Here is a 12,397-nt window from a genome sequence, read left to right as displayed (position 1 = left end):
CCTCCTGTCTACCTTTCTAATAATCCATCGGAAGTCTTCTTCTTACTATCCTCAAGTGAATGGCCAAGCTGAGTCTACCAATAAAATCTTATTAAATGTCTTGACCAAAGTGGTCTCTGCTTTGTGCAGGAATGATTGGGATAACAAATTGATGGTGGCAATCTTGTGGACCTACCGCACAGCCTATAAAACAGCTATAGGACAGACTCCCTTTAGATTGGCCTATGGGGCTGAAGCAATTATACCCATAGAGTTCTTCGTTCCTAGCCTAAGAATCGCTCTTCAAGAGAGATGGGATGGAAAGGAAGCATGGACAGAGCACCTAATTGAGCTAGAACGTCTATTGAAAACTTGACTTCTAGCCACCCACACACTGATATATGAGAAGGCAAGACTCAAAAGCTGGTTTGACAAGCATGTCAAGCAACGAGAATTCAAATAGGGAGACTTAGTACTCTTGTACTCAGCCAAAGGTCATAAAAAGAAGATGAAGTTTAGAGGGCTAGGGCCTTTCATAGTCTATGCCATCAACAGAACTGATAATGTGGAACTCAAAATCCAAGAGGGAGAGGGCATAGGCTTCTTCAATGGCAGTTGCATCAAGAAGTACTACCCTCCCCACACCCATTACATGAGCCTCTAATGCTGGAGTCCCCTATCAACGTATGAGTGGCCACAATTATGGAGATTGAAGATGAGGATGAGGAAACAGAAGAACCAACTTACCTAAACATAATGGTTACTGCCAAGCACATGACCACCCTCAATGCACTGATCGATGAGGGAGATAACTTTAATGTCCTAACTCACCGTCATTGGACCCAAATTGGAAAATCGTAGTTACAACCCACTAATGCCAAACTTAGCTCATTTGGAGACCGATCATATGCACTTTTGGGAAAGTGCAAAGTAGCAATCTCTATCGAGTCTAAGAACATACCAATAATATTCTATGTGTTGCCAAACACTAAAAGTGCAAGTATGGAATCAATGTTAAGATGCACATTTAAAAAGCAAGCTCAATGCAATGTCGACTATGAGTCCCAGCGTATTCACCTCGCCATAGGCAATGTATGTATAGTCGTCGCTTTCAACAAGGGCTGTGCAACTCCTTCAAAGTCCACAAAGCCACTGGTAGAGAAACCAACTATCAAGTCTGGGGGGGGGGGGGGGGGGGGGGGGTTCGAGACCCATCACAACCCGCCAAACCTCAAGACAGGCAAAGCACTGAAGCCAAAACTAGGGCCTATGAACCAAAGCTTCAATGGATACCTAAAAATCAAGGCCCGCCACCCAGGAGCAAACTTCCATCGACAACTACCGACATCGACAAACGGTCAAGCTGTAATGGGTCTCCAAGACTTTATTGCAAGCTCAAGGCTATTACGAGGGTAATACATGGATATGGGTACCTAAAGACAAGATGGTCAAGGGCACTACTCAGACATTGCCCTCATGCTTGATCACCCAAAGCATCAAGACAAATCAGGCACACATGCCACAAGAGGTTTAGGGTGTGAAACCCATAGAACCTCAAAAGCTTAGGCTAGGAGAGTCTAAACTGAGCTATCGACAAAAACTGCAGCCCGCTACTCACAAGCTGACTTAGCCCAACCCCAATTGTGCCCTTCAAGCCTCAAAAGCATCTAGTAGTGTGACACCCGCAGCTCTAACCAAGCCAGTCAAACAAGACGCCAAGCCACAACCTTAGGGGCAACCCAAGCTGCAAGAATCACCTTACTGAACTATCTAGTTCTATGAATCGGCCTTAGATGCTCTTATGAGCAGAGAACAATTCTAACCTTGGTCACAAAATTAGCAGAGAATATGAGGGATGACTTGGTTGCTTGCCTTAGACACTTAGATGCTACCTTTATGACACTTGCTAAAAGCTATGACATGCTGAATTTAGGTCTTTTGGATGAGCCTATAGCGACGGAAGTGTGTACACTCCCTTGTTCTTGGGAAGAATCAGAATTTGTATTCATCAAGGCTTCCAAAGCAGTAGAGGGTCTAATTGCCATCAAGACCCTCTACTTCCAAAGCACTAGAGGGTCTAATTGCCATCAAGATCTCTAGAGAACACACATGAAAGAAATGTCTCATTATATCCTATGGCAAGAGCATTGTCCTTGCCACCACATAGACAGAGAAATCGAGGAGTTAAAACAGCTCGTTGACACCGACTCCTCTTTCTTAAGGAAATGGTATGCTCTCCAACTTCAATGGGAGCTAGAGGGCTACCAAATCATAAATAACGTTGAGCAACGACGTGCCATCAAAATCTCAGAGTATGACCCCACTTATGTAGCTCCAACCTCCTATAGGGTGTTGGCCACCATTCGTAACTGACCCTAGAAGAGCACCTCTTGACCCACCCGTATTTAGATCAAATTCTAACCAAGGAAGAGTTACACATCACTAGCAGGATCGACTCCGATGACTTCCTCACAAATGTTCTCACCTACCTCACTCAAGTAGGCATCCGTCCTTTTGACATGGACCACTATGCTAATGTAGAATACAATCTAAATTTCTATTCTTGGCTCATGCTGAAGTAAAGCACCAAGAACACACGTTGAATGCCCTTGACCACTCAACCTCTAATCCTAGGGAGGATTCTTATCATTCCCAAGGGGGGAGGGGGTAATAAGGTGAAGTAAGGTAAAACCAACATGTGAAATCAAACATGTAAGATAAGGTGAAGTAAGATAAAACCAACAAGTAAAATCAAACATGTAAGAGGAATGAAACACGTAGGGAAAAATTTAAAGTCTCAATCAACATCCAAAATATATTAAAATTAACTTGTGATTGAGGAAAAGTAAAATTTGGAAATGAATAGAATTGCTCGAAGGAAAATTCTCTATTTGTGCTTAAGCATGTTCTTATTTCCATAAAAGCATGATCAACTCATGCTTATCTTCTAGCAAGAAAGTGTCTTAAGAACACTAATGGTGAACCATGGTTTCATGACAGGAGCTAAAATGGTAGCACAACAGGGTCATGTCCCCCCGTCTTCCATTCACGGACGAGGAAAAAGTAAAGTATGGCATTTTCCTCGAAAATCGAGCCTATAACTATCTCAAGTTCCAAATCATCTGCAAGATTGAAGAGGTGGTGGCTAAAGAGGAGGCTGCAAAAAGGGTTGTGGAGCAATGCAACCTAGCCAAGTACCTCGAGAAATTTGGACAGGAGCCCAACCACACCAAATGTGTGGAATTTTTGAGGACCTACAACCCTGATAGGGAATGTGGGACAGTGACTGTGGGGAGGGGAGAAGGAGCTAGGCAAGTGCAAATTGTACTCCAGTAAGGCCTTGGTGGAGAAGCGATGGGTCTAGAATCCAAGGTAGAAATGAGATAGAAGTGAGATGTCTATGCCATGCTGAACATGAAGAAGGAAGAAGTGTTAACAAATGATGGCATAAGCATTCAAGACATCCCTGACCCAGAAATCACAAAGCAGGGAAAAGTTATCCATTCCCTCTTGTCCATCTAGACATACAACTCCCTCATGCACAGAATCAATGTGCCCATGCTAAAGAGCTTGGCATCTCACTCGTTGGGATGAAATAGACTTGAATGGCTACGTGTGGAAAACCATCGATCAATCCACTAAGGCACTAGCCCTAGTAAGCAAGCCAGCTAGTGGAGAATCCCCATCATCAAAGGGAGCTGAGAGAAAGAAACCATCATCAAAAGCATCATTCATCGGGTATGGGAAAATTTTGACTACTCTCATCCAGGAAGCAGTAAAGGAGGCACAGAATGGAGAGGAAGGAGCTAATGAAACACCTGGAAGGTCACCTCCCCATCATGAAAGAGAATAGTCAAGCGAGAGAACAATTAATGGAGGAGGAGGGAGAACCAGAAGCCCAGTCTAGCAAAAGAAAACAAAAAGCCCAAGAAAAAGACAACACAAGAGAAGGCAGACTTGCAAAAAGCTAACAAAGAGTAGAAGAAAGAGGCAGAGCAAAGAACACAGTATTAGTGAGTTTGGGAATCCCCCAATTCCCATTTTTGAATACTAAAAAGGTGGCACACAGATAACATGCCTGTAAGTTTCTTAAAACCATATGATGTGACCTATCATCGGAAAGCGCTTGAAAAATGGAATCTATTGAGCTATAGAGCACTCGATTTGGAGTTATAGTGTTCAAGTTATGACAAATCCAAAGATTTGACCATGTGTCCCAAACTTATGGGAAATTCCCATGTTCCCCAATATGGTGTTAAAGGAAGAAGAAAGAGAAAGTAGAATCTAAGAGACTAGAAGAAGAATCAAAAAAAGCCAAAGGGGAGAGAAAAAGAAAGGCTAATGGGAAGGAGGAGGAATTGAAGAGAAAGGAAGAGGACATCGCACTAGCCATGCGCTTATCCATCAAACAGCAAGGTAGGCAAGACGAGCTGGGTGCCTTGAGCCCACGAAGAGATGAAGGTCCAAGTTCAAGTGCACATGTACCAAAAATGACACCACCTACAATGTGACTAAAGGCAAGGGAAAAGCCCCTATCGACCCCATCCCACCCCTCTTGATACCCACCATCACAACAGCAACACCTACTCAAGGCGCCCCGGCCACTGTAGATGCCAACAATCTCATGGCCTGGGTGTAGTACTTTGTCAATAAGGAACTAACACAAGGGAAGAGTGTGGAAACCACAATTATTGGGCAAAAGAGACCAATGGCAGTAGACACCGAATCAAGACAGGACCCAAAATGATAGAAAATGAAAACCTCCACGACTCCCATCTCTACAACAATGATGCCAATGAGTATGTCAAAGACCTTCTCTAGTAGTTCAAAAAAGCTAAGGAGGAGAAGAAAATAGCAATGGCTGAGTTGGAAGCTGAGAAGGAGTCAGTGGCTGTCTTCCAGCTAGAAAAGACCAAACATGTGGCCATGTGCCAAAAGGAAATATACGAGCTGAGAGAAGAGCTCAGAGCAAAGGAAGAAGAAGACAGACGGTGGGAGGCAAGGCTGGCGAAAGAAAAATAGAGCTTCATGAGGATGCAACGAAACGCTACGGAGCTGGGGGAGTTATGTAAAGAACTACATGCAAAAATGGCAAATCTCACGGATGTTATGGCAACATTGGAAACATATAGACAAGAGTAGACCCTCAGATTGCACAAAGAAATTGAAAACTTAAAACAAAAAGCAGTCTTGGAGCAAGAGGAACAACAAAGACTAAAAGATAAATTGAATATCAAGAGTAGAGGCTCATGGTACTGGCTCGGAGGCAAGGGGAAGGCCGTGAAGAATTGAAGAAGAGAGCTGAAGGCTGGGCAACCCACAACAAGAAAAGAGTCAAAACCTTGGCACATCATCTAGCTCAAGTAGAAAGAGATAAATTGTAGCAAAGGCCGCTCAAGTGGGCTTTGAAACCTAGCAATGCACCTTCCTCAACACTTTGTTGGATGTCACTCAAACAGAGGAAGGAGAGGTTGTGGATTCCATAAAGAAAAAGCTAGAAATTGCACATAGGGCCCTACGAGCAGGCCTACAAATGCCACTGCAACCCATGGGAGTCAGCTTAACCCTTGAAGAGCAACGAAGATACCTACCTCAAGTAGTATTGACACCACAGGAAATAGGCACACTAGGTTTCGCAAAGGGAACATCACAAGGAGACCAGTATAAGGAGGAAGGGGTTGGGCCGAGCTTTGAGTTGGGACCCCAAAAAGAGGAACTAGTCCCATAGCCTCCTTCCCCTTCACGGCTAGAAGACCAGCGGATGCCTCCACAGAAAGAAAGGCTATAATTAAAGAAAAGAGGAAGCAGATAGTGGAGGAAGCACGGAGGAGACTGAGTGCTAAATCGGCTATAGGGCCCTCCGCATCTATCCCACCAAGTCAAGATGACTTCCCAGCAAGCTTCCACACTGACCTGATAATCTAGGAACAACAAGAAACTACTAGAAACCCCTTTTATCTTAGTTTCTGATTCCCTGCCAACTTGCATAGGGTTATGCCAATCAAGGTGGTAGAAGAAGTGATTAACATCGGAAGCACTCTCAGGGAGAAATGACTGGTTGAAAGAGAGCAGAACCCCACCCTATGTGGCACAAAAGACACCGAGTTTTGGCAGAATGAAGTTTTTGAAGTTCCTATGTCTCTACCTAGCTATGAGTGCCAACCCACATGGAGAAGGCGCATCTACGACGTGAATATGGACACTTGGTTGGCTTTATATAACACCGTGCCCTTTGAGTGGAACAACCCAATGTTCATGACGTACCCCCAAAGAGTAGGAGTGGATTTTGACCCCAATGTCCATGGCCGATATAACTTTCCTATAATCTACAATGCGAATTGTACTAAGCCTAAAGAGGCCCTTGTCTTCACACCCGAAGATTTGGATGACTCTATAGTCCGCTTTGTAAATGAATTCTCCTCTTGCCCCGACCCTGCTTTCATCACTACATGTAATTACCTTAAAATACTACTTAGGCAAGGTTCCACTCCACAAGAACACGACCTTTCAATCCTCTATTTTGATCCCAATGCCATAGACAGTTGCATCATGACTCGATTGATGATGCAAGCTGCACTTCTCCCTTCATTTTGCTCTTCCCTCCTCGAAGATATGAATAATAGCCGCTTTACGTGTTGCAATCATCCATTTCTTCCTACAACCACTCTGCAAGTCCAGCTAAACCTCAAAGGGTACTTGTAGAGTTGGAAATTCTTGAATAAATCTCTTAGGCCTCTATCTCCACCCCACTCAGTGACAAAGACTAGCTCTTGTCGTAACCATGTAATTCAAAAAAAAAAAACAAAGAGAGAAGCACCTCACAAGAAAAGCAGTTAGACCACCTCACTTCACATAGGCCACAAGCACTGCATATAGGGGTTCTCAAGTTAGGTGCATCAGGTGGCTTTAGTTGACTGGCTCTGTCCCTAACCCCTAGCCCTTTTGATTCCCCACTACACACTCTTAGGGCACATCAAGGGTAGGACATACCTAGGGAGGTCCCGCTCACCTACGGTTAGTAGACATGTCTCCCTAAGCTGCACCCAGCACACCTCCCTTATGCACAAATTGGGTCCTCAAATGTGGGATACCACCCCGGCTTTGTGGTAAGGCCCAGCTCCCAGTTCCACTCGCATGAGCACAATGCACCACACGGTAAGATAGACACACCCCCTAGGTAGTGCACTTCTTCTCTTCCAAGAAATAACGCTGCAAACCACCAACATCAGAGGCCCTGCCTTCCACACAACATATCCTTGGCCCCCAATAACACAATCATTTGCCAAGCTTCTCACCCAATTCCCACCTACACAAGGCCCATCATCACCTCGGCCACCCAAGCACCAAGCCCTCATAAGAAAAGCCCCACAAGTGCCATGGAACTAGCACTCATCTAGGAGGGGGGTAATGTTAACCCCAATTCGAGACAGAAGAAAAAGAAGTCAAGAATGCATATGCAATGGAAGAAGCTAGAGATGGAAAAGCACAAGGGCGGCCTCAAAAATCAAGTCAAAGGAAAAAGCACATTTTTAAATGCAAGGCATCCCTAAAACTATTGTAAAAGAGCACCAAGCTCCCTCCAGTGTAAATTGTAAAACGTAGGTGGGCATAGGTAAATAGAAGGAAATGGAAAAGAGGAACTTGTCACAATGGCTGGTCAGGTAAAAAAGGGATGGATACCCAAGGGATTTAGGGCATGTATAAAAGCCAAAAAGTGAATAGAGAAGCTTATTCTTTAGTGTGTGGCAAAAGTGGACTCATCTTCTTCTCTTCTCTTTGATTGCTTTTGTGTGCTTGAGAGAGGGAGTGTGAGGGAGTGAGGGAGTGAGGGAGTGAGGGTGAGGGATCTTGGAGGTGAAGCTCTCCATCATCTCCTCTCTTCTTCTTCTCTTCTTTTCTCTTCTCTCGTCTCACGCATGGCTATGGAGGATGGAGCTTGGAGGTGGAGGCTTGAGGATGCTTGAGCTTGCATCACGAATTGTGGAGCTACCGGTGTGCTTGAGGGAGGAGGCAACTCATTCGGCATCGAGGTAAGCTCACTACACCTCGATAGGATCGAAGGCGGTAGGATTGAAGGAGCGTCAGCTAAGTGAGAGATAGCCATAGGTGCTCACTTTAAACACTTGAAGGGATAAGCAGTCCGTGGGTCTTGGCGGTTGAGCAGTGAGCTCCCTCTACAGGGAGATTGCCATGATAGTACAAGTTACTAGAACTTGTAGGCTACTTATGTGGCCTGAAACTGTCCAAAAATTGTCCTCTACTTCTTGTACATTATCTCTAGAAATGCCTTTACACAAGGCATTTCTCTCGGAAGAGAAATATCTTAAAGGAAAAACCACCCATGAAATCCTCTTGCATGTCTTTCAAACATATCTCAAAGTGCAACTTCCCAGTGCCTGCAATACTATGTTGACTAGACTCTCCAATGGTATAGACAATCATGGGATCAAATTTGGCCAAATGTTTCAGTCCTTCCACCAATTTAAGAAGATCACATTCAACATTGCATTGCACTACAACATGTACAACAAGCAACACAGAAAACTCCATTGCTCTGATAGGATAGGCATCAACCTACTTTTCACTAGTAAGTAGTGAAATTTGCAAACCCCACATGTGGTATGAATAATCAAACTATTGCCTCTATGAATAGCATCAACATACAACACTACATCACAAACTTCAAAAGCTATCCCCCTCATGTTTTCTTCTGCAAGAGCATCCTACTTCATAGCCCATTGAAATGCTACAACTACAGAATCTTTGATCTAATTTAGAAACTGGACTCACTCACACATCTCAACAATTATGTCACATCCTATGGTTTCAGGTCCAAAGCACCAAATCTTCTTTGCCGAATCTTTCTTGCACCAGCCAAACTTCTGAGCAAATATCTTGCTTTAAACTTTGGGGTCATCCCTTGGTCCAATCCTTCCTTCATCTATGGCCTCAAGCAAACCCTCTTCTAAGCATCTTGCTTCAAAATAAAGACTATTGTGTTCATTTGGAGACTTGCTCATTATAGTATGATTGGACTTCTACAAAATAGGTTCTCTTTAAAAAAAGTACATGATCAAAAACAAAAATTTGAACACCACCCATGAAATTGTCTTCCAGATCTTTCACCTCTTCTAGGTCTTTCAAACATATTTCCAAATGCAACTCCCTAACCCCTGCAACAATATGTTCACCAAACTCTTCAATGATATAAACAACCATTGAATTAGACTTGGCCAAACATTTCAGTCATTTGACTAGTTTAGGAACACCAGATGCAACCTCGCACTGCACTACAACATGTGCCACAAGTGACACAGAAAACTTCATGCTCCTGATAGAATGACCATCAACCTGCTTTTTATTAGTAAGTTGTGAAATTCTCTCTCTCTCTCTCTCTCTCTCTCTCTCTCTCTCTCTCTCTCTCTCTCTCTCTCTCTCTCTCTCTCTCTCTCTCTCTCTCTCTCTCTCTCTCTCTCTCTCTCTCTCTCTCTCTCTCTCTCTCTCTCTCTCTCTCTCTCTCTCTCTCTCTCTCTCTCTCTCTCTCTCTCTCTCTCTCTCTCTCTATATATAGATATGAAATTTTACAAATAGGTTCTAAAAATGAAATGCACTAGCTAATGTATTCCAAAGATTGATTTATATCAAGCAATTAATTATATATCTTCTATTAAATATGTTCTATGTTCTTAAAATTCTAACATTCAGATCAAATTTGAAACACCATTTTTAAACATATTTTTAATAACTAATTTATATCAAATATTTCTAATTTAAGAAATTGTATTGCATATGATGTATGTTGCTACAGATTCTAAGGTCGGGATCACTAAAAAGAATAGAATAAGTTAATGGCATATGCAAATTACATATTTCTTAAGTCTTTTGATTATTATTTATTTAGTGTTTTGTTTTTCATATATTGATTGATATCAATGAAAAAAGATACAATTATACGTAATCCATTCTTATAATAGTTTTCAGTTTTTAGATAATCACTTGTCTATCTTGAAGATAGTATATTCACGGTGTTTTTTTTATTTTGACACGTTGACCAACATTATTGAAACAAAATAGAGTTACATGTAAACAATTTTGAAAATAGGTTTGCATCTCTATTCAACCAATTATGTATCTTTAAAATAGTATTCAATTGATAACAAGTTATCTTATGCTAACATCGTAATACTAACTTTTTTTTATCATTGTTCAATTGTTCTTTTGTTTTTAATACATTAATCAAAATGATCCAAAAAAAAGGTACCTAAATCTAATATTTTACTTGAACATCTAAATCTAGTACATGATCTTTTTCTATGATACAATCTCCAAAGCACGAGAACTATTATTATTATTGGGTGTCAAATATGATATTGTAGCTCTCTTATACTTGTTGTTGATTCAAGACAACATGCATTAGCTAAAAAAGTTAATGCAAATGTTTTCTTGAATTTTTTAATTAATTTTAATTGTTAATATAATTTTTATTATAATTTTATCTTTTTTCTATGATGTAGGTATTATTTTAGCTATATTTTATTTTTTTTAAATTAAAAATGGTAAAAACTTAAGATAAGGATTAGTTTACTCATTTTAAAGGAGTTGTTATGATTAAAGTTAATAAAAATATAATTTATAAACACAAAATAAAATTAATTTTACTTTTTAATGAAATTTTATTAAGAATTTGGGTATTATTTTGGTTGGTTTCCAATAGTAAATAATAAAATATTATACCTTCACCACCATATTGGCAGTGGGACTTTTGGCATCATGGGTACTAAAGGGTCGCACTACGTTGATGCATCGGTGAGGGGCCATCATAGATAAGAAGGATAATAAAATGAAGGTTTTTGGGCATAGATGGATGGTGCACGAACAACCTCTAGCTAGTTTATGTAGATTTTTCTCACCTCTAACTCATGATTATTGCTCCTTACTCATTGTCGTTGTGACTTGAAAATGAGAAGAGAGGCCCTCTTTTATATAGGCTTAGCAAGGAGGACGTCCGTCTCTTTATGAGATTAGGCAAGGGGGACTATTTTCATTTAACTGCAAATGGAATTTCTTTTATATTATATAAGAAAAGAAAAATTTTAATTAATTGATTGTAAATTTTTTTACTTATTATTTTGTTTCTTATTGAGTTTAACTGGAGGGGCCTTTTTTTCTTATTTTAAAAATGGGGGGAGCATGATATCCATGTGGGTCAGGGGGCACTACTACTAACAGCCCCTATTCTCCCCCTTATCCTCTTACTAAGGTTAATACACCTTAGTTTTTTTTTCCTAAATTTAAGTTCTAATTATTATATATATGTTACATGATTTTTTTTTCAATGTAATAATTTTTTTAATACAAAAAAATTTTGGGATAATATTAAGATTATCATAGAAAAATATAATTATTAAAAAAATAAAAAAGTATCTATAAATATATTTAGTTCTTAATAATTAATATAAAATTTATTAAAATTAAAAGTAATTCAAAAAATAATAAAATTAGGAAATTCTTTTTAATTAATAAAATAATTTGAGAATTTAGTTTTAGATTTGCAAAAATTCCAAAACTAAATTTAAAAACTAATTTAATTTATTTTAATAAAGAAAAATCTTTAAATTCCTAATTAATTTTTTAAAAATCATTTTTGTTCGAAAAAACACTAATAAACTTAGTTTAATTACTTTTTGGTGATAATAGATGGCAAATAGGACTAAATGTTTAAATTAAGTATATTTCTCTATGGAATTTTGGGTATATTTTGCAATCCCCCAATCTCATAAGACTTATCATAGAATGATAGGTATAAAACCAAGCACAATACAAGGTCATATGAAAGGAAGTCCCTCGAATTCAGCAACCAACACTAGGAGAAAGATAATTGAGTGTCATCACTAAGCATCAAGTGAAGAAGCTGCCAAAATGTACTCATCAGAACCATACTCCAATTCATTTATCTCCTTAATCTTAACATTAGACTTTGGAATAATGTGATCATCAAAAGACTTGGTATTATCTTATACTTTTCCTTTGCCTTTTTCATGCATATCATTGTGCATTTTATGGCATTGTGGCCTTATGTGACCCTATTGCTTGCAATAATGATATGCAAGAGATGACTTGGGGCCATGGATTTATTGTAACCTTGCCCATAAGCTTTAGACTTTGACATGCCCTATTGTGCATCTCTACCATGGCATTCATTACCATATCTATTATCGTTACGGCCTCTAACAGTGAGTGCATGAGAGGCATGGGCTACATTAGTGTTCTTCCTATTTATTTCCTCGACAAGGTACCCTCTACATCTTTCAACTTAAACCCATCTTCAAAAGCATTAGTACTTGTAGCAATGTGGAAGGTATCCCAAGACTTAGGAAGAGTAATAAGAAAGAACATGGCCTTAATATTTTCCTCAAAG

The 12,397-nt window shown here is 40.1% G+C and overlaps 1 pseudogene; it reads right to left on the bottom strand.

Moving 5' to 3' along the window:
* Positions 1-8,268: 8,268 nt before the first annotated feature.
* Positions 8,269-9,306, bottom strand: LOC148011365 (elongation factor 2 pseudogene; annotated as a pseudogene).
* Between the last annotated feature and the right edge of the window lie 3,091 nt (positions 9,307-12,397).

The sequence above is a fragment of the Lygodium microphyllum genome, chromosome 28, assembly GCF_053477565.2.
Source record: "Lygodium microphyllum isolate KBCC chromosome 28, Lygodium_microphyllum_v1.1.10, whole genome shotgun sequence".
NCBI classification, from domain to species: domain Eukaryota; kingdom Viridiplantae; phylum Streptophyta; class Polypodiopsida; order Schizaeales; family Lygodiaceae; genus Lygodium; species Lygodium microphyllum.
This window is presented reverse-complemented; position numbering and strand designations above follow the sequence as displayed.